We start from the raw sequence: 27050 nt of genomic DNA, 5'->3' as shown, positions 1-27050 counted from the left end.
GGTGGCGAGAGGACGATCCGGAGACCCGAAGAGGCAGAGCAGGTCACGCGCGGGTGAAGGGTTTCGGAAAAATTTCCAAAATTTGACCCGTCAGTATATATAACCTGACCCTGTCAGTGTGACCGAGTGGAACAACTCGGTGGCACCGAGATGCAAAACTGCAGGCAGTTACTGCAACTCGGTGTGACCGAAAGGTTCTAATCGGTTGCACCGAGATTGAAAACCTAGATCAACTAAGTGATCTCGGTAGGACCGAAAAGGATGAATCGGTCAGACCGAAATGCACAAAGAGGTTTTGGAAGTTTAAGTCTATGACGAATCGGGGACTCCGAGTGCTCCTCACACAGAGTGGTTCGAATCTGACTTGATCAAACTTTGTGATGTAGCATGAATAGAGTTTGAGACGAGGAAAGCATAGATAGCTAGAGGGAGTTCTTAGGCATTCTTGTCCATCCATTTGGCAAAAGAGAAAAAGCCAAACAATCAAAGCAACAAATGGATGTCCTCGAATGAGAAAAATATGCATCCAGCATGCTCACACAATAAAATGGCAAATGAAATATGTGACAAAGCATGCACAAACACTCTAGCATCTATCAAGCAATTGGCGATGACTAGGTCATCTATATATGAGTATATTGACTTAGGAGTCAAATGAGAACATTTGATCATAGGTCATACTCATCGTTTAAGCACAAGTGGGGTTACCACTTTTACATAAAGCATTGTTGTGCTCACACCATTAGAGTTGCTTTAGCTCAATTCTTAGAGTAAAGCTCCCCCTAGATGTGATATCCCCCCTAAGAGGGATGAACTAACCTTGGGTTTTGTCGATGATGACTTCATGTAGGTAATGAAGATGTGGATGCTCAATGTTGATGTAGATCATTCGGAGCAATCCATTGGAGTGAGTTGCACTTTCAATACCTACACGGGTTAGTCCCACAAGGAACAAACAAGGATATCCATAGACATAGAGTGATGTATACACAAGATGATGTCCATGAAAGCATTAGGTTACCTTGTCCCTTGTCTTACCAACAAGAGGGTTTGTGACTCCATGAACTAGTGCAAGATGTGGAAGTTGTTTGCACTTGTCCTTGCCAAAATGATAAGAGTGAAGTATGTTGGCGGAGTCACCCTCAAGAACTCTCTAGTTCTTCTTCTTAGGGATCCACACCATCTTGATGGGAATCCTTGGAGTTGTAGTCGTACTTGATGAAGTGGAACTTGATGTAGTCTTGGGAACCCACTTGACCAAGGCCTTAGGTGCTTCTTCAAATGCATCAATCTCCTCTTGAAGCTTGTCCTTGCCTTTTTGCTTGTGGTCTTGTGGTGGAAGATCATCTTGAGCTTGTGTTCCTTGGAAAGAAGTAGGATCATACTTCTCTTGTTGAGGAACAAACTTCGTCTTGGGGTATTGATCTTCTTCCCACTCAACTCCATTGGCATTGAACTTTCGTTCAAAACCAACACCTTGATTCTTCCGGTGCCTTCCTTGCTTGCGTACAATTTCCTCAAATTGCTTACTTCCGGCAAGGCTCTTGTAAACACCTTTCTCTATAATTCCCTTCAATAAGCTATTTTCTTGCTCAAGTGTAACTTGGCTAAGAGAATCATTAGTGGAATCAAGAGAACTACTAGAAGCAACAACATTGGATTTAGCATGATTGTTGTTACTACTAGATGAAGAATCTTTCTTGTTCTTGTTGCTAGATTTAACTTGTGGCATGTAAGTAGACAAGAGTAAACGCTTGGCAATGTAAGAAGAACTTTTCTTGCGAAGATCATCATTGATTGCCTTTAAAAACTCATGCTCTTGCTCAAGGTTGAGCTTTTCAAAGCGTAGCTTATCATGAGTCTTTAAAAGTTCTCGATGATCTTCCAAGGTAGTTTCATGAGCTAACTTAAGAGTGTTTAGTTCTTTAGTTAGACGCTCAATCTCCTTCTTATCATCGTCATTCGTTTTATCTTGATTAGCATGATTAATAGCAAGTTCATCATAGTTTTCATAACTAGAGTTGTCAACAAGTAAATCATCATCTCCTAGCAAATCATCTTCATCACTATTGAAATCAACATACTCGGGGTGTGTTACCTTTGGACCTTTAGCCATGAAGCATCTCCCAATTCCTTCATTTGGTGAGTCAAATATGTCGTAGGAGTTGGTTGTCACAAGTGCTAGTCCGGCAACACCTTCATCTTGAGTATATTCGGAGTCGGAGTGATAACTTCTTTCGGAGTGATGGTCGGAGTCGGAACCGGATACCCATTCACCAACATGAGCTTGATGTCTTCTTTTTGTGTAGCTCCTTGATGACTTATCCTTCCTTTCCGAATCCTTGCTTCTCTGAGAGGGTCTTCGTTCATAACGATCATCTCTACTCCTTCTTTCTCTTGGTGGTGATTCTTCTCTTCTACTCCTTCTTTTGGGAGAATCTTCTCTTCTTTTGTAGGGAGCCGTACACTCATTGGAATAGTGTCCGGGTCTTCCACAATTGTAGCAATTTCTTTCGCGACTTGAAGATCTCTTGTCATTGTAGGATCTTGACTTGGAGCTTCTTTCCTTGCTCCTTCTCTTGTAGAATTTGTTGAAGTTCTTCACCATTAGACTCAATTCTTCATTGAAGGTTTGCTTCTCACTTGATGATGTGGGAGCTTCACATGAGGCTTTGTAAGCACCACTTGACTTGTTGTGGAGCTCTTCCTTATCCTTGAGTGACATCTCATGAGCAACAATTCTTCCAATGACTTCCGTTGGCTTGAGATCTTTGTAATTGGGCATCATTTGGATCAATGTGCACACGGTATCATATTTTCCATCCAAGGCTCTTAGGATCTTCTTGATGATGAATCTATCGGTCATCTCTTCACTTCCTAAGCCGGCAATCTCATTTGTGATGAGAGCAAGCCTAGAGTACATTTCAGCGACGCCTTCACCATCCTTCATTTTGAACTTGTCAAGTTGACTTTGAAGCACATCCAATTTGGATTCCTTGACGGAGTCGGTACCTTCGTGCATATCAATCAAAGTATCCCAAATTTCCTTTGCATTCTCAAGACGGCTGATTTTGTTGAATTCTTCGGGGCACAATCCGTTGAAGAGAATATCACAAGCTTGAGCATTGTATTGCAGCATCTTCAACTCTTCCGCGGTAGCTTCACGGTTTGGTTCTCTCCCATCAAAGAATTCACCTTGCAAGCCAATACACACAATAGCCCAAACGGCGGGTTATGTCCAAGAATATGCATTTTCATCTTATGCTTCCAACTAGCAAAATTTGTACCATCAAAGTAAGGACCTCTACGGTGGTAATTTCCCTCGCTAGACGCCATACTCTCCTAGGTTGTGAAACCAAGGCTATGACCACCAAAAGCTATGGAAATCAAAGCAAATGGAGACCAAAGCTCTGATACCACTTGTAGGATCGAAAGTATGTCTAGAGGGGGGTGATTAGACTACTTGACCAAATAAAAATCTAGCCTTTTCCCAATTTTAGTTCTTGGCAGATTTTAGCAACTTTGCACAAGTCAAGCAATCAACCTACACATGCAATTCTAAGAGTATAGCAGCGGAATGTAAAACAATTGCATATGAAGGTAAAGGGAGGAGTTTGAGGGAGCAAACGCAATGTTGACACGGAGATTTTTATCCGTGGTTCCGATAGGTGGTGCTATCGTACATCCACGTTGATGGAGACTTCAACCCACGAAGGGTAACGGTTGCGCGAGTCCACGGAGGGCTCCACCCACGAAGGGTCCACGAAGAAGCAACCTTGTCTATCCCACCATGGCCGTCGCCCACGAAGGACTTGCCTCACTCGGGTAGATCTTCACGAAGTAGGCGATCTCCTTGCCCTTACAAACTCCTTGGTTCAACTCCACAATCTTGACGGAGGCTCCCAAGTGACACCTAGCCAATCTAGGAGACACCACTCTCCAAGAGGTAACAAATGGTGTGTTGATGATGAACTCCTTGCTCTTGTGCTTCAAATGATAGTCTCCCCAACACTCAACTCTCTCTCATAGGATTGGATTTGGTGGAAAGAAGATTTGAGTGGAAAGCAACTTGGGGAAGGCTAGAGATCAAGATTTATGTGGTTGGAATGGAATATCTTGACCTCAACACAAGTGTAGGTGGTTCTCTCTCAGAAAATGTATGTTGGAAGTGTAGGCATGTTCTGATGGCTCTCTCCACGAATGAAGAGTGGGTGGAGGGGTATATATAGCCTCCACACAAAATCTAACCGTTACACACAATTTACCAAACTCGGTGGGACCGAATCATGAAACTCGGTCGGACCGATTTAGTTCAAAATGTGAACGTTAGGATTTTCGGTGGACCGACATGTCAACTCGGTGGGACCGATTTCGTTAGGGTTAGGGCATAACGTAATCTCGGTGAGACCGATTACACAAACTCGGTGAGACCGATTTTGGTAATAGACTAACCAGAGAGTTGGTCAGGCAAACTCGGTGGGACCGATTCGCTCATCTCGGTTGGACCGAAACGTTACGAAAGGGAAACAGAGAGTTTGCATTGCAATCTCGGTGGGACCGATCGCTCATCTCGGTTTGACCGAAACGTTACGAAGGGAAACAGAGAGATTACAATCCCATCTCGGTGAGACCGAGATCCCTATCGGTGAGACCGAAAAGACTAGGGTTTCTGGCAGTGGCTATGTCAAGTGAACTCGGTGGCGCCGGATAGATCAAATTCGGTGGGGCCGAGTTTGACTTTTGGTTTGGGACATATGTGGATATGGGAAAGTAGTTGAGGGTTTTTTGAGCATATCACTAAGCATTTTGAGCAAGAAACTCATTAAGCAACACCTCACCCCCTCTTGATAGTATTGGCTTTTCCTATGGACTCAATGTGATCTTGGATCACTAAAATGAAAAATGTAGAGTCTTGTGCTTTGAGCTTGAGCCAATCCTTTTGTCCTTGGCATTTTGAGGGGTCCACTTTTCTAATCCATGCCATGCCAATCATTCAGCTTTCCTGAAATATTTATCTTGAAATAGCATTAGCTCAATGAGCTATATGTTCTTAGGAATTACCAAAACCACCCAGGGATAGTTGCACTTTCACGCCCACAAAGAAGCATGGAAACGGGAGCCTTGTGCCGGCCGGCCTCTCAGACCACACGACGAACTCCCGGAGCACCTCCGCCGAGTGGAAGTGCGGTCGGGGAGGCCGGGCAACCACGACACGCCTCCCCTCCTCGCAGGAGCTGCCTCACCCTTGGCGGCTCCCGCCTCGAGAAGAAGCGCCGCCATGGCTGACCAAAGCAACGCCGGCCCCAGAAGGAGTGCGCCCGCGCCCCCAAGGAGCCACCGCAGGGGTCGTAGTGTGCTTGCGCGGACGGCCTCGCCCTCTCTTGGGAGGCGGCAAGCTGGGTCCCTCCTTGGGGGCCTTCCCCTTCTTGACGGTGGAGAACTTCCTCGTCGGCGCCATGAGAACTACAGCGAGACGATGGGACAAGAAGGAAGAAGAAGGAGCGGGTGGCAAGATGGTGGAAACGAGCGAGGGGGGCTCTGCCCCTCCCCTCATTTATAGCCAAAGGGAGGCCAACCGCCGGCCACCATGATCCCATGCAATGATGATCTTTCTCTGCATGCCGCAGAGTCTCATCAAGTCGAACGGTTGCCGAGGCAGCGTGGGGATGCGAAGACGCCCACGTCCCATCAATCGCCACGCGTCGACCAAGGACACAGGCAGTTAGGGACCGCGGTGCTCCGCACTTGCCCTTTGGGTTCGCCTAGAAGCCAAGTTCGAGCGCGCCTTGGGCCCGGAGGCTACAGTCGGCGTTCTAGGAATGGGGTTACCCAAACTTGCCTGCCTGCGGCCCATGACGTGGCTCCATCGGCGGCCTGGTACGGCCCAGCTTCAGCATCAACAACTCAAGACCCTCATGAGGGGCCAAGCCTCGCGAGGTGGACGACACCAAGACCTCCACGAGGGGCAGCCCCCCCCCCCCAGGCTGGCTCCAAAGGAGTGGTCCATATGACGTGATCCATGACGACCAAGGCCAGGCGGGCGCCAGCGGGCGCAGTGTACCAGTTTCCTCTTTGGTGCTAAGGAGGCAAGCGCAGGCGTAGAGTCCCGAGGAATCAAGCAAAGGTTTCCATTCCGGTGCAACAAGACCAAGATAGCCAGGACGGCAGGACGGAGGTCATCGCCGAGCCCACCACGGCGTCATGACCAGAGGCTTCTGCAGGCGAAGACTACTTTTGTTAGGATAGCATGTACTAGTTGTCCCCCTTCAAATTTCGCCATTGTGGGATCCCTTCCCGCCTACATTTGGGAAGAGGACCAAGGCCAGTATAAATAGGACTTAGCCACAACCATAGAGGGGGACGGATCATTCATATCATCCTCTCACCCACCAGCTCACTCGAGCCCAAGAACACCTCCCCTCCCGAGGCTGCTCTCCCACTGTACTAGTTCATCCTCAGCCCCTCGAGGCAAATTCACCAAAAAGCTAGAGTAGGGTATTACACCACAAGGTGGCCCGAACCAGGATAAACTGATGTGTCTCTTTTACATTCAGATCGGTGAGCTAGGCCATTAGATCAGCGTGTAGGCAAACTGGGGAGGACGAGTTCTTCGCATGCACACCAGAGTTCGAACCTCTCAAGGGTCTGTGGAACCCCAAATCCGACAGGATTCGATCACGGAGGGCATCTACATCAACCCTATTGCCCTTCCGATGAAGCATGAGTAGTTTACCTCAGACCTACGGGTCCATAGCTAGTAGCTAGACGGCTTCTTCTCTCTCTATGATCTTCAATACAATGGTCTCCTCGATGTTCTTGGAGTTCTATCCGATGTAGTATTCTTTTGTGGTGTGTTTGTCGAGATCCGATGAATTGTGGATTTATGATCAGATTATCTATGAATATTATTTGAATCTTCTCTGAATTCTTATATGCACGATTTGATATCTTTGTATTTCTCTTCAAATTATTGGTTTGGTTTGGCCAACTAGATTGGTATTTCTTGCAATGGGAGAGGTGCTTAGTTTTGGGTTCAATCTTGCGGTGTCCTCACCCAGTGACATAGTAGGGGTAGCGAGGCACGTATTGTATTGTTGCCATCAAGGATAAAAAGAAAGGGGTTTCATCATATTGCTTGAGTTTATCCCTTTACATCATGTCATCTTACTTAAGGCATTACTCCATTCTTTATGAACTTAATACTCTAGATGCATGGTGGATATGGGTTGATGTATGGAGTAATACTAGTAGATGCAGGCAGGAGTCCGTCTACTTGACACGGACGTGATGCCTATATGCATAATCATTGCCTTGGATATCATCATAAATTTGCGCTTTTCTATCAATTCCTCGGCGGTAATTTGTTCACCCACCGTATCATTTGCCTTCAAGAGAGAAGCCTCTAGTGAAACCTATGGCCCCCGGGTCTATTTTCCATCATATATTTTCATATCTATAAACCAAAAAACGCAAAAATACCTTGCTGCAATTTATTTGTTTTTACTTTGTTTTACATTTTAGTAATCTTTTACATCTATCTCTATCAGATCTCACCATTGCAATTAACCATGAAGGGATTGACAACCCCTTTATCGCATTGGGTGTAAGTGTTTGATTGTTTGTGCAGGTGCATAGATTGGGGAATTGCTTGTACCTCCTACTGGATTGATACCTTGGTTCTCTAACTGAGGGAAATACTTATATCTACTTTGTTGCATCACCCTTTCCTCTTCATGGGAAAACCAATGCAAGCTCAAGAAGTAGCAGTGGTCAAAACCAAGGACAAACCAACACTCATTCAAGACTTAGAAGAAACATTTGCAAATCTGCGCAAGATCAACTTGAAGCTCAATCTCGAGAAGTGTGTGTTTGGCGTTCTATCTAGCAAGATTCTCGGGTTCTTTGTCTCTCAACATGGACTTGAAGCCAATCCCGACAAGATCAAGGCAATGGAGCAATTGGAAGCACCCAAGAGCGTTAAGGACGTACGACGTCTTACTGGTTGTGTTGGCGCACCGAGTAGGTTCATCTCCAAATCAGCAGAGCGTGCCTTGCCGTTTTCAATTTTTTTTAAAAGGCCCAATGAAATGGACTCCGAAAGCGGATGCGACGCTGCAATATTTGAAGAAGTACATGTCCTCCACGCCAACACTAGTTGCGCCTAAGCCACAAGAGTCGTTGCTGCTGTACTTGGTGGCAACTAATCAAGTGGTCAGTGATGCACTAGTGGTGGAGAGGGAAGTAGATAGCGAAGAGGCAGCAACCACAAAGCCACAAGCCGATAAGCTGGAATCTTCTTTGGCAAGTCTAGGTGCTGACAAGTCAAGTGCATCGCAAGCAGATGAATCAGAACAACAAGTAGTACAAAAAAGAAGGTGGTGCAGCGCCTAGTCTACTTTGTAAGCTCCCTTCTGTAGGGAGCTAGGTCAAGGTATTCTGGTGTGCAAAAGTTGCTCTTTGGCCTTCTCATGGCCTCAAGGAAGCTACGCCATTACTTCCAAGCTCATCAGATCACCATCACCACTCGCTTTCCTTTGCAACGCATTTTGAGAAATCCAGATGCTACTGGCAAGATAGTGGAGTGGGTGTTGGAGTTGTCAAGCTTTGACTTGAAGTTTGAAAGCACGTCAACAATTCATGGCAGAGCCTTGGCAGAATTCATTGCATAATGGACACCAATGCAAGACGAAGAAGTTCAAGAGACCTCTCTCCCCGGCAAAGAAACACCTCAAGATTGGATCATGTACTTTGACGGTGCGTTTTTGCTCAAGGGTGTTGGTGCCGAAGTGCTGATTATCACACCCACCAGAGAGCATCTCAAGTATGTGATTCAGATGAACTTTCCCAGGGAGCAGGCCACAAACAACACTATTGAGTATGAAGGTTTGCTTGCCAGTCTTCGGATTGCCGTCGACCTTGGCATCAGAAAGTTAATCATTAGCGGCGACTCACAGTTGGACAAGTGAATAAAGATTATTATAGCCCATTGATGGAGGCATATGTAGATGAAGTGAGGAAGTTGGAAGAGCACTTTGACGATCTGCAAACTGAGCATGTTCCTCATGCCGAAAATAGCATTGCTGATGACGTATCAAAGTGTGTGATACGTCTCCAACGTATCTATAATTTTTTATCGTTCCATGTTGTTATATTATCAATATTGGATGTTCTATATATATATCATTTTTGGGACTAACCTATTGACATAGTGCCTAGTGCCAGTTGCTAGTTTTTGCTTATTTTTTACTTTGTAGAATATCCATATCAAACGAAGTCCAAAGGCAGCGAAACTTTTTGGAGATTTTTTCTGCCCAGAAGACACCCGGGAGGACCAAGAAGTGCACCAGAGGGGGCCCGTGGGGCCCACTAGGCACCAGGGTGCGCCAGAGGCCCCAGGCACGCCCAGATGGGTAGTGGAGCCCACAGGAACCCCTCCACCGCCTATCAGCTCTATAAATACTCTAATATCCCAAAAACCCTAGGGGAGTTGACGAAACACAATTCCAGCCGCCGCAAGTTCTAGAACCACGAGATCCAATCTAGAGGCCTTTTCCGGCACTCTGTCGGAGGGGGAAACAATCATGGAGGGGTTCACATCCTCATTAGTGCTCCTTCAATGATGCGTTAGTAGTTTACCATAGACCTACGGGTCCGTAGGCAGTAGCTAGATGGCTTCTTCTATCTTTTTGATCTTCAATACAATGTTCTCCTTGATGTTCTTGGAAATCTATTTGATGTAATGACTTTTTGCGGTGTGTTGTTGGGGTCCGATGAATTGTGAGTTTATGATCAGATCTATCTATGAATATTATTTGAGTCTTCTCTGAACTCTTTTCTCAATGATTGTTATAGCCTCTTATTTCTTCTCCGAAACTTTGGTTTCGTTTGGCCAACTAGATTGATTTTTCCTGCCATGGGAAGAGGTGCTTTGTGATGGGTTCGATCTTGCGATGCTCAATCTCAATGACAGAAGGAGACATGACACACATGTATCGTTTCCATTAACGATAAAAAGATGGGGTCTGTTCCTACATGAATAGATCTTGTTTACATCATGTCATCATTCTTATTGCATTACTCCATTTTTCCATGAGCTTAATACACTAGATGCATGCTGGATAGCGGTCGATGTGTGGAGTAATAGTGGTAGATGCAGGCAGGAGTCGGTCTACTAATCTTGGACGTGATGCCTATATACATGATCATTGCCTTGGATATCGTCATGATTATTCATTTTTCTATCAATTGCCCAACAGTAATTTGTTAACCCACTGTATGCTATTTTCTTGAGAGAAGCCTCTAGTGAAATCTACGGCCCCGGGGTCAATTTCCTATCATATCAAAACCCAAAAATACCTTGCTGCAATTTTATTTTTTATTTTATGTGTGTTTTTGATAGATCTATTTATCCAATCTCATACAATTTAATCTATCTCAATACGGAGGAGGGATTGACAACCCCTCCTACGCATTGGGTTGCAAGTTGTTGTTGTTTGTGTGTAGGTGATGTTTACATAGTGTTGCTTGGTTCTCGTACTGGATTGATAACATTGGTTTCATAGACGAGGTAAGTACTTACCGTTGTTGTCCTGCATCATCCTCTCCTCTTCGGGGAAATATACCAACGCAGATACAAGCAATCAGCGTGTCGCCAAGAGATTGCATGTGGAACCATGCACTTTTATGCTCCATCTAAATCAGCCATCAGTTACACTATCAACGAAGCCAAACAAGAGAAGAAAGCTGAACACCGGTGAGTACTTTCCAGCAAAGCTTCCAGTAGCCACCGACAAGGAAGTTACCGGGAACGGCAAAATGCTTGTCGCTGAGCAGCAAGCTCCGTTAGGACCAGAGGTCCTTGCCATCAAGGCAAGCGCTCCCGCAGTAGAAGAGATGCCTTTAGTCCTTGTCATCGAGTCGCAGGCTCCAACATGGGCACAAGATCGTTCATTTCCTTCAGACAAGAGAACTTCCCAATGAGCAAGAAGAAGCTCAAAGAGTAGCCCGTCAAGCAAGTATGTACCAGTTGGTTGATAGTGCCCAATACAGAAAGAGGCCAAAGGGTGTGAAATTGAAGTGTATTTGCTGGGAAGATGGACACAAGCTGTTGGCAGAGATACATGAAGGGAAGTGTGGTTCCCATATCGGGTCCCGAGCACTTGTCAGCAAGGTTTCGACTGGCTGACAACCCTTCAAGATGCATTGGCGGTGGTGACCAAATACGAAGCATGCCAATACCACGCCAAGCAAATACATCAACCAGCTCAAGCCCTTCAAACAATCCCTCTCTCCTAGCCCTATTTGGTCTGGGGGCTCAATATCTTGCGCCCCTTTTGATTGCTCCTATCTGTGTTGGTATTTCCCCGAAAAGGAGGGGATGATGCAGCACAACAATGGTAAGTATTTCCCTCAGTTAGGAAACCAAGGTTATCAATCCAATAGGAGAACCAAGCAACACTATGTAAACGGTACCTGCACACAAATAACAAATACTTCCAACCCAACGCGTAAGAGGGGTTGTCAATCCCTCCTCGGTATTGAGATAGATAAAATTGTATGAGATTGGATAAATAGATCTAGCGAAAACACAAAATAAAATAAATAAAGAGAAAGTGCAGGAAGGCATTTTTGGGTTTTTGGAATAATAGATTTCAAAGCAATATGATAAAAGATAGACCCGGGGGCCATAGATTTCACTAGTGGCTTCTCTCGAGAAAATAGCATATGGTGGGTAACAAAATTACTGTTGGGTGATGTCTGCTAGACTACGTCGGTATTTCCCCAAAGAGGAAGGGATTGAAGGAAATATTCCCTAGAGGCAACAATAAAGTTATTATTTATTTCCTTATATCATGATAAATGTTTATTATTCATGCTAGAATTGTATTAACCGGAAACATAATACTTGTGTGAATACATAGACAAACAGAGTGTCACTAGTATGCCTCTACTTGACTAGCTCGTTGATCAAAGATGGTTATGTTTCCTAGCCATAGACATGAGTTTTCATTTGATTAACGGGATCACATCATTAGAAGAATGATGTGATTGACTTGACCCATTCCGTTAGCTTAGCACTTGATCGTTTAGTATTCTGCTATTGTTTTCTTCATGACTTATACATGTTCCTATGACTATGAGATTATGCAACTCCTGTTTACCGGAGGAACACTTTGTGTGCTACCAAACGTCACAACGTAATTGGGTGATTATAAAGGTGCTCTACAGGTGTCTCCGAAGGTACTTGTTGGGTTGACGTATTTCAAGATGAGGATTTGTCACTCCGACTGTCGGAGAGGTATCTCTGGGCCCACTCGGTAATGCACATCACTATAAGCCTTGCAAGCAATGTGACTAATGAGTTAGTTGTGGGATGATGTATTACGGAACGAGTAAAGAGACTTGCCGGTAACGAGATTGAACTAGGTATTGAGATACCGACGATCGAATCTCGGGCAAGTAACATACCGATGACAAAGGGAACAACGTATGTTGTTATGCGGTTTGACCGATAAAGATCTTCATAGAATATGTGGGAGCCAATATGAGCATCCAGGTTCCGCTATTGGTTATTAACCAGAGACTTGTCTCGGTCATGTCTACATAGTTCTCGAGCTCGTAGGGTCTGCACGCTTAAAGTTCGATGACGGTTATATTATGAGTTTATGTGTTTTGATGTACCGAAGGTTGTTCGGAGTACCGGATGTGATCACGGATATGACGAGGAGTCTCGAAATGGTCGGGACGTTAAGATTGATATATTGGAATGTTATCACGGATATCACGAGGAGTCTCGAAATGGTCGGGACACCGGATGAGTTCCGGGGGTTATCGGATATATATCGGAGAAACCGGGAGGTTACCGGAACCCCCCGGGGGGTTATTGGGCCTCATGGGCCCAAGTGGTGGAAGAGGAGAGGTGGCCAGCTAGGGGGGCGCGGCCCCCCTAGCCCAAACCAAATTGGACCAGGGGGGCGGCCCCCCTTTCCTTCTTCTTCTCCTCCCCTTCCTTCCCCTCTCCTACTTGGACTAGGAAAGAGGGGGGAATCCTACTTGGAGTAGGATTGCCCCCCTTGGGCGCGCCTCCTCCCCTTGGCCGACCCTCCCCTCGTCCCCCCCCCCCTTTATATACGGAGGAGGGGGCACCCCATAGACACAACAATTGATCTCTTGGATCTCTTAGCCGTGTGCGGTGCCCCCCTCCACCATAATCCACCTCGATAATATCGTAGCAGTGCTTAGACGAAGCCCTGCGTCGGTAGAACATCATCATCGTCACCACGCCGTCATACTAACGGAACTCTCCCTCAAAGCTCGGCTGGATCGGAGTTCGAGGGACGTCATCGAGTTGAACGTGTGTAGAACTCGGAGGTGCCGTGCGTTCGGTACTTGATCGGTCGGATCGTGAAGACGTATGACTACATCAACCGCATTGTGCTAACGCTTCCGCTTTCGGTCTACGAGGGTACGTGGACACACTCTCCCCTCTCGTTGCTATGCATCACCATGATCTTGCGTGTGCGTAGGAAATTTTTGAAATTACTACGTTCCCCAACAGTGGCATCAGAGCCAGGTTTTATGCGTAGATGTTATATGCACGAGTAGAACACAAGTGAGTTGTGGGCGATACAAGTCATACTGCTTACCAGCATGTCATACTTTGGTTCAGCGGTATTGTTGGATGAAGCGGCCCGGACCGACATTACGCGTACGCTTACGCGAGACTGGTTCTACCGACGTGCTTTGCACACAAGTGGCTGGCGGGTGTCAGTTTCTCCAACTTTAGTTGAACCGAGTGTGGCTATGCCCGGTCCTTGAGAAGGTTAAAACACACTAACTTGACGAACTATCGTTGTGGTTTTGATGCGTAGGTAAGAACGGTTCTTGCTAAGCCCGTAGCAGCCACGTAAAACTTGCAACAACAAAGTATAGGACGTCTAACTTGTTTTTGCAGGGCATGTTGTGATGTGATATGGTCAAGACATGATGCTAAATTTTATTGTATGAGATGATCATGTTTTGTAACCGAGTTATCGGCAACTGGCAGGAACCATATGGTTGTCGCTTTATTGTATGCAATGCAATCGCCATGTAATGCTTTACTTTATCACTAAGCGGTAGCGATAGTCGTAGAAGCATAAGTTGGCGAGACAACAACGATGCTACGATGGAGATCAAGGTGTCGCGCCGGTGACGATGATGATCATGACGGTGCTTCGGAGATGGAGATCACAAGCACAAGATGATGATGGCCATATCATATCACTTATATTGATTGCATGTGATGTTTATCTTTTATGCATCTTATCTTGCTTTTATTGACGGTAGCATTATAAGATGATCTCTCACTAAATTTCAAGGTATAAGTGTTCTCCCTTAGTATGCACCGTTGCGAAAGTTCTTCGTGCTGAGACACCACGTGATGATCGGGTGTGATAGGCTCTACGTTCAAATACAACGGGTGCAAAACAGTTGCACATGCGGAATACTCAGGTTAAACTTGACGAGCCTAGCATATGCAGATATGGCCTCGGAACACTGAGACCGAAAGGTCGAGCGTGAATCATATAGTAGATATGATCAACATAGTGATGTTCACCATTGAAACTACTCCATCTCACGTGATGATCGGACATGGTTTAGTTGATTTGGATCACGTGATCACTTAGAGGATTAGAGGGATGTCTATCTAAGTGGGAGTTCTTAAGTAATATGATTAATTGAACTTAAATTTATCATGAACTTAGTACCTGATAGTATTTTGCTTGTCTTTGTTGATTGTAGATAGATGGCCCGTGCTGTTGTTCCGTTGAATTTTAATGCGTTCCTTGAGAAAGCAAAGTTGAAATATGATGGTAGCAATTACACGGACTGGGTCTGTAACTTGAGGATTATCCTCATTGCTGCATAGAAGAATTACGTCCTGGAAGCACCGCTAGGTGCCAGACCTGCTGCAGGAGCAACACCGGAGTTGGTTCAGGAAGCGTCCAATCATTTTCATTACTCAATATATTATTCAATAGCAATTCAGCTTGCTCAATAGTTCTTTCCCTAAAAACACAACCAGCACAACTATCCAGGTGGTCTCTGGGAGCATCGGTTAGTCCATTATACAAGATATCAAGTATTTCATTTTTCTTGAGAGGATGATCAGGCAAAGAATTAAGTAATTGGAGAAGCCTCCCACAAGCTTGTGGGAGACTCTCTTCTTCAATTTGCACAAAATTATATATTTCCCTTAAAGCAGCTTGTTTCTTATGAGCAGGGAAATATTTTGCAGAGAAGTGATAAATCATATCCTGGGGACTACGCACACAACCAGGAGCAAGAGAATTAAACTATAACTTAGCATCACCCTTTAGTGAGAAAGGAAATAATTTAAGGATATAGTAATAACGAATTTTTTCCTCATGAGCAAATAGGGTGGCTATATCATTTAATTTAGTAAGATGTGCCACAACAGTTTCAGATTCATAACCATGAAAAGGATCAGATTCAACCAAACTAATTAACTCAGGATCAACAGAGAATTCATAATCCTTATCAGTAACAAAGATAGGTGAAGTAGCAAAGGCAGGATCATATTTCACTCTAGCATTCAAGGATTTTTCTTTCAGCTTAGCTAACAATTTCTTAAAATCATCTCTATCATTGCAAGCAAGAAAGTCTCTAGCAGTTTCTTCATCCATAACATAGCCCTCAGGTACAATAGGAAATTCATATCTAGGGGGAGAATCATAATGATAATCTTCAATAATTTCATCGGTTTCAGTAATTTCATTCTCTCTAGCCCTAGAAAGTTGTTCATCAAGAAATTCACCTAGTGGCACAGTATTATCAAGCACAGAAGTAGTTTCATCATAAGTATCATGCAAACCAGAAGTGGCATCATCAATAACATGCGACATATTGGAATCAATAGCAGGTGTAGGTGTCGCAAGTTTACTCAAAACAGAAGGAGAATCAAGTGCAGAGCTAGACGGCAGTTCCTTACCTCCCCTCGTAGTTAAGGGAAAATCTTGGTTCTTTGATCTTTCAAATTCCTCATAGTGATCAACAGATATAAATCCCAATTGACTTAGCTAATAGAGCTATGCTCCCCGGCAACGGTGCTAGAAAAAGGTCTTCATAACCCACAAGTATAGGGGATCGCAATAGTTTTTGAGGGTAGAGTATTCAAGCCAAATTTATTGATTCGACACAAGGGGAGCCAAAGAATTTCTCGAGTATTAGCAGCTGGGTTGTCAATTCAACCACACCTAAAAGACTTAATATTTGCAGCAAAGTATTTAGTAGGAAAGTAGTATGGACGTAACAGTAACGGTGGCAAAAGTGACAGTAGTAATTTTGTAGCAATTGTAACCAGCGGAAAAGTAACGAAGCAAAGGTCAATATGTGAAAAGCTCGTAGGCAATGGATCAATGATGGATAATTATGTTAGATGGCATTAATCATGCAATGGTTATAACATAGGGTGACACAGAACTAGCTCCAGTTCATCAATATAATGTAGGCATGTATTCCGAATATAGTCATATGTGCTTATGGAAAAGAACTTGCGTGACATCTTTTGTCCTACCCTCCTATGGCAGCGGGGTCTTATTGGAAACTAAGGGATATTAAGGCCTTCTTTTAATAGAGTACCGGACCAAAGCATTATTAGCACTTAGTGAATACATGAACTCCTCAAACTACGGTCATCACCGGGAGTGGTCCCGACTATTGTCACTCCGGGGTTGCCGGATCATAACACGTAGTAGGCGACTATAACTTGCAATATGGGATCAAGAACACAAATATATTCATGAAAACATAAAGGGTTCACTACAAAAAAAAAGACACTTCCGTGATGATACGTGTTTGTCACAGTAGGTCGCGTTTTCTGTCATGCATGTACATCCATGACAAATTTATGACAGAATCAAGATAGTCATACCTGTGCTGTCGTAGAAGTGTTCCATGACATTACCAAAATTATCGTCACGGAAGTGTCCACTTCCATGACGATAAATCGCGCGTCACAGAAGTGCTTTCTTCAAGGGTTACTGACACGTGGCATCCACCGTAACGGAACGCCGTTAAGCTATCGGGTCCGGTTTTGGATCCGATAACCCATTAACAGCCCCGACCAATGGGGATTTTCCACGTGTAAAATCATCATTGGCTGGAGGAAACACGTGTCGGCTCACCGTTGATACAGATGTCATCCACTCATTGGACCCAAAGCGCCTATGATACGTCGACACGTGGCACGGCCCAACAGAGGCCCATATAGGTTAAAAAGGCCGGCCCAGTCAAAGGACCGTAGTACTTACTCAGGTACTAGTGGGCCAGCCCAATAACGGCCTGCTTAATAAAGGCCCATTTATGGCCCAAAGCCAGATCTGGCCCGTTAATTGTTCGCCGAATATTTGGGCCCATTTACGGCCCGAAGCCAGATCTGGCCCGTTAATTGTTCGCCGTGTATTTGGGCCCAATTACAGCCTAGTGACTTTCGGCATGTTAGAGGCCCGATGTAGACATGGGCCCATTTCAGCCCGGTGTGACTTTCGGCCTGGGAATGGCCCGTGCTGCCCATGGGCCATATATGGTCCGACGGGACATCGGGCCCACTAACGGCCCGTGATAAAGGTGGCAACAGTTAAGCCCAACGTGACTTTGGGCCTGTTAAAGGCCTGTCGCATAATTCGGCCCGTTGATGTCTGTACTAAGCTTTCGGCCTCTTAAAGGCCCATGATATCAGTGGGCCAACTAAGGCCCGAGATATGTTTCGGCCTGGTAACTGCCCGTGATATAACTGGGCCCAAAAAGGCCCGGTTTACATTTCAGCCTGCTGAAGGCCCGTCGACGACTAGTGAAAATTGAGTCCCAATATGCATTTCGGCCTGCTAAAGGCCCATGGTTTCATCTGGGCCGTAACAGGCCAGTACAATATTCAGCCTGTTAATGGCCCAACGCTACCTGGGCCAAACTAAGCGTTGGGTCCACAAAAGGCCCAACTAAAATATAGGCCGGTGTAAGTTGTGGGCCTCGCGCAAAGTGTGAAGGCCCCAATCATTCGGGCCCAAGAATGATGCAGGCCGACCCAATTGTGGCCCGCTAAACACTAGGCCAGTTAGAGGCGAATGTTTCGGCCCGGTCAACTAGATCTGATTTTTTTTTTAGATAGCAAATGATGGCAGTATGTAACATCCCAAATTTTCAGTTTGGAATGTTTTACAATTATTAGCTAAGCATCTATGCATTTTGATTGAAATTAAGTGGCATTTGAAAATTTCAGAGGCAGTTGAGTTTTTGTTGTGAATTTGAACTTGATTTGGCATTGAAATTTATTTCAAATATCCCTCACAAATACTTGATCAAAAGTATGAGAGGAGCTAACATGACACTCCAAAAAAATGTCAGAAGAAAATATTGCCAAAAAGTTTGAATTCAAATTTGAATTTATTTGGAATTTGCAGAAAATGTTTTTTTTGTTGTTTCTGTTTTGCCTCTTGAAAAATGTTCACGTTGTAGGATTTTTTTCTGATTTTATTGATATATATATATATATGTCCTATATAAAAATACTATAGGTTTTTCTATATTTAGTTTTCTCTCTCTGTGGTAATCCAAAAGAAAATTGGAAAAAGACCCAGGCGCGAGCCAGGCCAACCGGCCCAGCCGACGCCCGAGCCGCAGCCCACCAGCGCCGAGCCGGCCTGCTCCTGCCGCACCGCGCCGATCCCGTTCCGATCGGCCGCCCGATCGCTCTCCCTCTCTCTCGATCTCCCTCTCCCTCACTGACCCGTCGGCCCCACCCTATCCCTAACCCCTTGCCCACGACACCGCGCCAGAGCGCGTTCGACGCAGCCGCCGCGTCCGAGTTCCACGGGATCACGATCCCGAGTCGACCCCTCGCCCACGCTTATGCCCTATATAAACCCCTCGGCCTCCTCTTCCGAACCCCCCAAAAAACCCTACCTCGCCGTCCCGATCTCGCCCCAGCCACCGCAGTTCACCGCCGTTTTGTTTCACTGGTGAGCATGCCCAACCTCTCTAACCTGTGCTATCGGTCTAGCCCGATCTCACAAACCTTTTTGACATGTTTTTGTTCGTCTTCGTTATCTACAGAGGCCACCCCCAACCCCGCACGCTCCACCGGAGCACCGAGCTCCACCGCCTCGTCTTCGTCGTCTCCGCCGTCCCCAACATCCCCTCAGCTCACCGTCCACAAAAAATCGGACGCCCCCGAACACCCGCATCACCTGAACATCCTCGTCGACGCCGCCGACGACCGGAGCCCCGCCGCCCACTGGCCTCTTCTTCCATCCCACGCCAGGCTCTTCTCTGTAAGCACGAGCGCACCTCCTCTGTTCGCTCTTTTTTTTGAACCGTTAAGTTAGATTAGATCGATTAGTAGATCGTTTTATTTTCATTAGATCGGTTAGTTACGGGTTTTTTAGCGGTTTAGTGCGGTTCAGATCAAACCAATAGATCGGTTTTAGTCTAAAAAAACAAACGCACGTGTACGTCCTGTTAAGTTGCGACTGGGCGCTGTTTAGTTTCAGATCGCACACCCCATAAGCCCAGTAGCGCCCGTTAGTTTTTTTTTGTTATTTTAGTTTCTGTTTTTAAAACAGAATAGATCTGTTCTTGTAAAATCTATATCTTTTAGATTATTTATTTTTAGTTGATTCCTTTTTTGTTAGTTTAGAAATTTCCTGTAGTTTATGTAGAAAATAGATTCGGCCATGTTTAAGTTTATAAAAATAGTTTTATATTAGTTTTAGTCAGATTAGTATTTCTACTATGAATTGAGTTAGGATTATTATTTTTTAGTGATTCTTTTTGTCACCGCTTTGTCTTGACCTTGCCTAGCAGTAGGAATTTATTTGGGTATTTTTAGTCTTTATTAAAAATAGTTATAATTTAGCCTGCTGCTGTTTTCTGTTGTTCTAGTTATTTTCAAATTTTATTTTACCTCTGTTATAATTTATTTTAGATTAGTTTCTGTAGTTACAGATGGTGCACTTTTATTTACAGAAAAGAAAATGTTTATTTTATTTTCTTGCTAGTTGTTGGCTTGGAGTTCTTCGAGTTTTCTTTGGTTTTGGTTTGATTGTTTTCGTGTGATTTATGTTAGCATGCTGTTATGTTAAGTGATTGTATGTTTGTATGCTTATATGATTATTGTTTGCTTCGATATAATTTCCGGAGTGCGAAGCCTGCTATTTTGAGTCGCTAGCTTTTGAAGACCGTCAGCCAGGCAAGTCATTTGATCATGTTTTACAATACCTATGATTTTGTTGCATTAGAATTATTCCTCCCCACCATGCATGCAGTAGGAGAATTTTAAGTTATGTTCTTGAGTAGTATCATGAGGTAGGATGAAACCAATTCCCCTTGTTACCATTGTCTGGGACGATGTAGTTTATTTTGCTATGCTCGTAGACGGGGTTGGTTGAGAGATTCATAAGGGAGATGTGAGAGTCAAGATGATGACAACCCCATGACTTCATGCTCAAGATGGACTTCAAATTCACTACTGGGTGGAGGACGGTTGACGGGCACCCTGGAGAAACCAGCGGATGGCCAGGATGCATGGAGAGGCGCCATGACATCTTGCGGAAAGCTTCACCCAGCCACGAAGAGACGGATGGATACACCTTGACCGGAAGCTTACAGGTGCAGCTGCAAGCCATTATGGGCTCTGGCTGGGTTAACCTTAGGCGTGACTCTGGACGGACGGTGCCAGCAGATGTAGAAAAACGGTAGGACATGGATGGGCACCGGCAGTGCCCAGAGAAACTCTACGGAAGACCCTGTTTTGTTCGTCCCGTCTTCAAACAACAGGCAGTGCGAGGACATAAAGGAGGGAACGAATCTTGCGGGTAAAGTGCACAAGACTCTGCAGAGTAGCAACCTAATCGATTAGCTGTGTCCCCGGTTACGGACATTTGAGCCTCTGGAATTGGAGTATTTCGGAAATCTCAACACCGAACATAATTAATTAATTGATGGGTTATTTAATAATTGGGAATGAGACATTGGTTGGCGGAACCATCTCAATAACAACCAACATTTTGTAGTAACTGCAAGCAAGTCCTTCGTTGTAGGGAAAAACTGGCTTTTTCACAAAAACATAAAACATAAAACTTAGAGCCCCACAGCCAAATTGCATATAGTGTTAGCATTATTATTGTTGTTCTCTCTATGACTTGCCGACATATTCAAAATGCTGACCTACACGGCTGCAACGTCTTATGTTGCAGAGGAGTTTTCCGACCAGGAGTGAGGCTACGATCTACGCCTGGCGATTGCCCTATGGAGTCGGATGGACTCGCTATTCGTCTATGCTTCCGCAGCTTTATTTAGTTTATTTCTCATGAGTTGGCCTTCGGCCGAATTTATTACGATGTAATAAAGACTTGATATGAGAATCGTGTAATAAATTCAGGTGTGATTGAACTTTGAATCTTTCCATCAATGTACTGTGTGTGCCAGCATGATCTTGGGATGGTACAGCTACACAGAGACTTGACCGATTTCGGGTCGGGTCGCTACATACATGATGTGTAAACTAAGCTAACGGCAGTTCAACAAAGTAGAAGCAATGCAAAGCATCAGTTGCAAGATATGTGCGACAAATATAACCTTGGAAAGTTAGAGCAAGCACCTTGATGGGTGAATAAGATAGGGCATCTTCCTCTGACTCCTCCACTAGGGAGCTACATTGACCTAGGTCTCCCTCTAGCTCAGAATCACTGTTAGGATCATATTCTGAGCATGAATCTGTAGGTGGAGAGCGTTTGCATTGCACTGCATCCAGACTTTATTTCAGTCCCTTAATGCCAAGTTTGACAGCCATGGCATTGTTCTGCTTTATTCTTTTCACGCGCGCAAGCTCATAATCATTATGATGCTGTTCAGAATCTGAGATTCATGAAAACATAAAAAGTAGTCAGATTATCTATGGAATGCATTGTAGATTCAACTCGAAGAGTGTCTCCCTATAAACCCCTGCATATGCAAAGTTCACCCCCCAACCGTGCTGACCAGACCACACACAGAAATACAAACCCCTTATGTCTCTATAACAGGCAGACACACATTTCAAAACTGAAGTAGGGACATTAGAATTATATGAAATTCGTATTTGAACAAATAAACTAAGGAATTATGAGTGGCATAATGTTTAGCTTCAAGGGTGGAGTGTTGATAGTGCGACACAAAGCAAGTAGGCAGATTGTATTCCCTGTAAAAGATCGAAGCCTATGTAAAAGCTGGAAACGACACTTTCTTTCAATACAATGTAGTGTTCGTTGCCCACACATGATGGAAGAGATCACATAGAGAAATAATATTCACTCATGTCTACAGTTGCAGTATTTAGAAACAGGGTGGTCCACCCTAAAATAATATTGGCAACAAATATGACAAGGCAAGCATAGATGTAGTGAATCAATCATTTACTTGTGAGCTCACTAGGACAAGTATGCAGAATTGTAACTGCAGTAAGAGACCGTCCAAAATCTGAATCAAGAAGTTTGTCTAGCACTTATTGTTTGCAACTAATCGACGTGAATAATTGGATATTATATCGAATGCATAAGAAAGACAAGTAAAATTTTCAACAAACCTGACTTGCAGTAGTAATCTGGGTCAATGTCACTACGGCCAACAATCCAAAATGACTAGTGTCTGTTCCTAGGGCCGGAATTTTGAAAACCCTGTGAACTTTACAGGTACTAAAGATTACCGAAATACATCTGAACCATTAAGTGTAGGTAGCACTGAGCACACAAAAAACCCTAATGACAGTCCTGCCTAATGAGTAATGAATCAATTAGAAAATGGGTGATGAGGAGTGGCTGCTGAGTGTTGAGGACTTATCTCAGGATAAATCGGGTTGGCTTAGTGGGTGCTGCACGCCTGAGCCCTAAACGGACTAGGAAGGTAGGCACGGCGGCGCGCCCGGGCAGCGGTGACGCTGTTGGGCTAACGGCTCCTGACCTCCTGTTAGTCCGGCGTCTCCTCCTAGAGTCATGCCGTTCGGGGACGGCAAGTCGCCGGCGAGGCAGGCAGCTGGGGGCGAGTAGAGATCGGAAGCGCGCAGCAGAACAAAGGGGAATCGGGGCCTGGGATGACCCAAAATCCCAGGGTGGGCCGGCCCACCGTGGGCACCCTATATAGATACACACCCGAGCGGCGAACATGCAATTTTGAAACAAATTTAGGAACATTTAGCTGACCAATTAAATGAATTTGTTTTAATAGTATCAGATTCGTATTTGAACAACTAAGCTTGTTTAGCTTGATGGGTCGAGCAGTGCTATTATGACACGAAGCACGTATTCTGATCGTATAGTGATCATAAAAGGGGGAAACCGGAGAAATGATATTTAGCAGCTATTGTTTGCTTTGAACTAAGAACTAAATTCTAAGAGCTGAAAAGAAAGTAGAGTAACCAAGTTAGATCTATTTTCTGGTTGAGATCAAAAAGTTGAGGAGATATGAAGTACCACCTCTCTTGCGGCACCGTGTAGGCATCGGGGGTGCGATGGTTGTCGGTGGCGTTGAAGCAGATCTGCGATGGTAGACGGGTGCATCGGGGGATAAGTCCCGTTGCAGTGGAAGAGAAGGTCGTGTGAGCGGCCCCGGCAAAGAGGACGATGCCGCCGATGAAGCGAGAGGACGTGATGCAAGGCTCTTGGTCCGTCGCCGTGGATGAGAAACGTCCATCTCTAGCAGTGGACGACGCGGTCTTGGTAGGCGCTCTGGCATGGTGGAGGACGGTGGCGATGGATGTGGTGGAGGACGGCGGCGATGGATGTGGTGGAGGACGACGGCGATGGATGGGGTGGCGGACGGAGGCTGGTGTGGGGATGGTGTTCTAGCGCGGACGGTGTATGAATGGGAAAATGGAGGGAGAGGTACGGGGAACCATGTTTTTGGGACGCGCCTGTCTGAAATATGGGAAAGTTACGAACTTAGCCCCCGTTTAAAATTTGGACGTCTCGTCGGTTGGGGATACGACGGTAATCTCGCATCTCGCCAATATTTGCCCAGAGCGATTTCGGGCGAGGAGAGGGTGGTTGGCGCCCATGGTTGGCGCCCACGGTGTATGAACGGGGCTGACAGGTAGGGCGGTTGTGTCACGTCTGAGTGAAGTTACAAACCTGCCCCTATTGAAAATATTTGCCTACATCGATTTCGGCCGAGTCGAGTTTGTTTTGCCGCCCACCGTGTATGAATGGGGAAATGGAGGGAGAAACAGAGGTCTTTCGGACGGGCTTGAATCAAATGTGTTTTGCCGCCCATGTTTGGCGCCCACCGTGTCGGAATGGGCTCAGAGGCGGTCGTGTCACGTCTTATTGAAGTTACTATCCTACCCCTATTTAGAGCAGTGGAAATCGGGCCGATGGATTGTCCGTGTAATGGGTAGACAGTAATTTCCATCTCCCAAACACTTGGCTTCGGGCAGCCGACGTGGGAGTGGACATTTTGCCGCTTCTTTCGAATTTTGGGACAATAAGCATCCACGTTTACCCTGGCAACTAAATTCGAATCCATTTTGTATTCCTATACGAATCTTTATAAATCATTCTATGTGTTTTTATATATCTTCAAAAGGACGACAAAGATGTATTCCACTGTCATATATGAATATGGTTTACAAATGCCGATACTCAAATTCAGAAGCTAGAATCCAGTTTAAGGTGAATTCGAATATTTGGAACACTTCATGTCCAACTCAAATGTCACACGCAGCATAATGTGTACTCCCATTTAGATATGTACACAAGCGATGTATCAAGATTCAAATACCGAGTGAATCAACCAAGAATGTACAGAACTAACAGACATATAAACACTTATAGAGTATATGGATCAATAATATCAACTAACATACATAAGCCAGGCCGCTGTACTTTTCTTTGCTACAACAGCATCCTTTTTTTAGCCAAGCTACTACAGCATCTTGGCCCTTTCCGATGCGTGCCACTTATGGTCCATCTATACTACTATTATTGCTGAATGCACATTCAGCCCGATTGGCATATTTGTAGGTCTGGCACAGCAATCAAAATGAAATGTCTCCGAGTCTTATCAATTAATACAGACTTGTGCTCAAATAAAATTACAAACCAAAAAACAAAAAACAAAAACAATTATTACATGATCTCTAAAACAAATGGTTTGATTGATTACATGAACAAACAACACAAAGGTTATTCAACGATGGAAAGAACATTTCACCTATGATTTACCAAGTGGGAATTTAATTTCCTTTTTTCCTTCAGGACCTTAACAATGTGGTCAGTCTCAGCTTGCTTCGTTTTGAAATCCACCAAATATTTAATGGTTGTCTTGAGTACTGCTACTGATTGTGTTGTTTGCTTCCTCAACATGTCAACTTCATCTCTAAGTGCAGAAGCAGAATCTCTTTCTACCACTAGTTTAGCCTCTAGAGCATCAGCAGTTGGCAATTCATAATGCACGATTGGGCCGGTGCCACTGCTGTGGGATGATACAACGTCCATGGGGACCTCGCTCTTTGATCTTGGGCTAACCTGTTTTGCCATTAAAGTTCCGATTGGATTCAGAAAAGTTGAAGTTAGCAAAACATCTCAACTGGGAGTTATAACAGCAAACCAGTTAAACAAACAAGGAATTAAAGAGTTTCAATTCGATGCTGAAAAGTAGTTATTAACATCATTGTAACCCGTTGTTGCAGCAGCAAAGCAGTTAAACAAACAAGTAGCTATTTAAGTTCAGGCAAACAGGTAATTCTTAACAGTAAGTATCAAACACATAGATAGGTGCAGTCTATAATAGGATTAACAGGCTGTGGCATTATGTAATCAGTAGCAAACTAAATTAAGCCAAGCAACGTAATTGAACAATTTTGCAATAAGTGGCTAACTAAAATTCCGAGAAGCAGGTAACTGAACTTACGCTAGTTCTTTGTACAGGCACACTGCAACTTCTTTTTCGCTTACAAGGTTGTACGAAGGAGTCCATGGCATCAATTGCTTGGATACGCAGTCCCAATACTTCTTTCTTCCCACACTGCATTGGTAAGTCGAATGGTTAATCTGGTAAGATGGTGCGTCCTTGATATGTTATATGAGGACGTGTAGTCAGACTAGTTGTAGCCACACACATCACACTGGCTTTTACTGTATATTTCATGCGATTACTTTTGGCATATCGAGATCTAAGCAATCTACAATAGGATGAAAAGACTGGCATCCTTCACATTATTGGCGAACTCAGTTCATAGAAACAAGCAATTCAACCATTCTGTGGGTAAATCAAAAGCGCCACTGGAATATTTTTCACTACCCCTATCATACACGCAAAAAGGGGCGACGCCACCATAGGGGCTGGTATGGGCGGCCGCCTCGGGTGGCTCGAAAGTGTGCACCTAGTTTGAGTCGTCCAGGTTGGCCCAGGCTAGTTTTGTTCGTCCCAACGCACGAGCAGGCAATGTAAAAATGAAGAAAAATGTTTCAATTTGGATAGGCCAATAACATAAGTGCAAGGCAGGCCCTATAGCAGGCTCGCGGCCCAAATGAGCGCCTCCCATATTGATCGACAACAGGAAAAATCCCAATTCATCCGCTCCAGCCTCCAGTCTGGTTCGCTCCTAACCTAGCCGCCGCTGGACAGACCGACACAGCACTTCCTCGCGCCCTCGTTGGAGGGCGGTCGCCGGGCTTCAAGCGAACGGAAGGACAAGAAGATGAAGATCCAACCCAGGGTGTAGCCTGCGTGGGAGGCAGCGGCGGCGGCACGGGCATGGCATCGAGCTTGCGCAAACGGACAGTCGCAGCTTGCAAGAGTAGCATGCGCAACGAGCAGGTACATCACAGCCCTGATTATATCTAATTCAACTCTTCAATTTCTTGCCAATAGTTAAACCTGACGGTGTTGCAAAACTGCTTGTATGTAGGGAATCTATGAGAAAATGAAACCAATTTCTACTAATTTTATAACTCCCCCAATCAATACTGAACTGACTGAATCTGATGTATCTAATCAAGTTTCCGGTGCAAACATCC

Source organism: Triticum aestivum, chromosome 7D (genome assembly GCF_018294505.1).
Source record: "Triticum aestivum cultivar Chinese Spring chromosome 7D, IWGSC CS RefSeq v2.1, whole genome shotgun sequence".
Lineage (NCBI taxonomy): Eukaryota > Viridiplantae > Streptophyta > Magnoliopsida > Poales > Poaceae > Triticum > Triticum aestivum.
Note: the sequence above shows the minus strand (reverse complement) of the source record.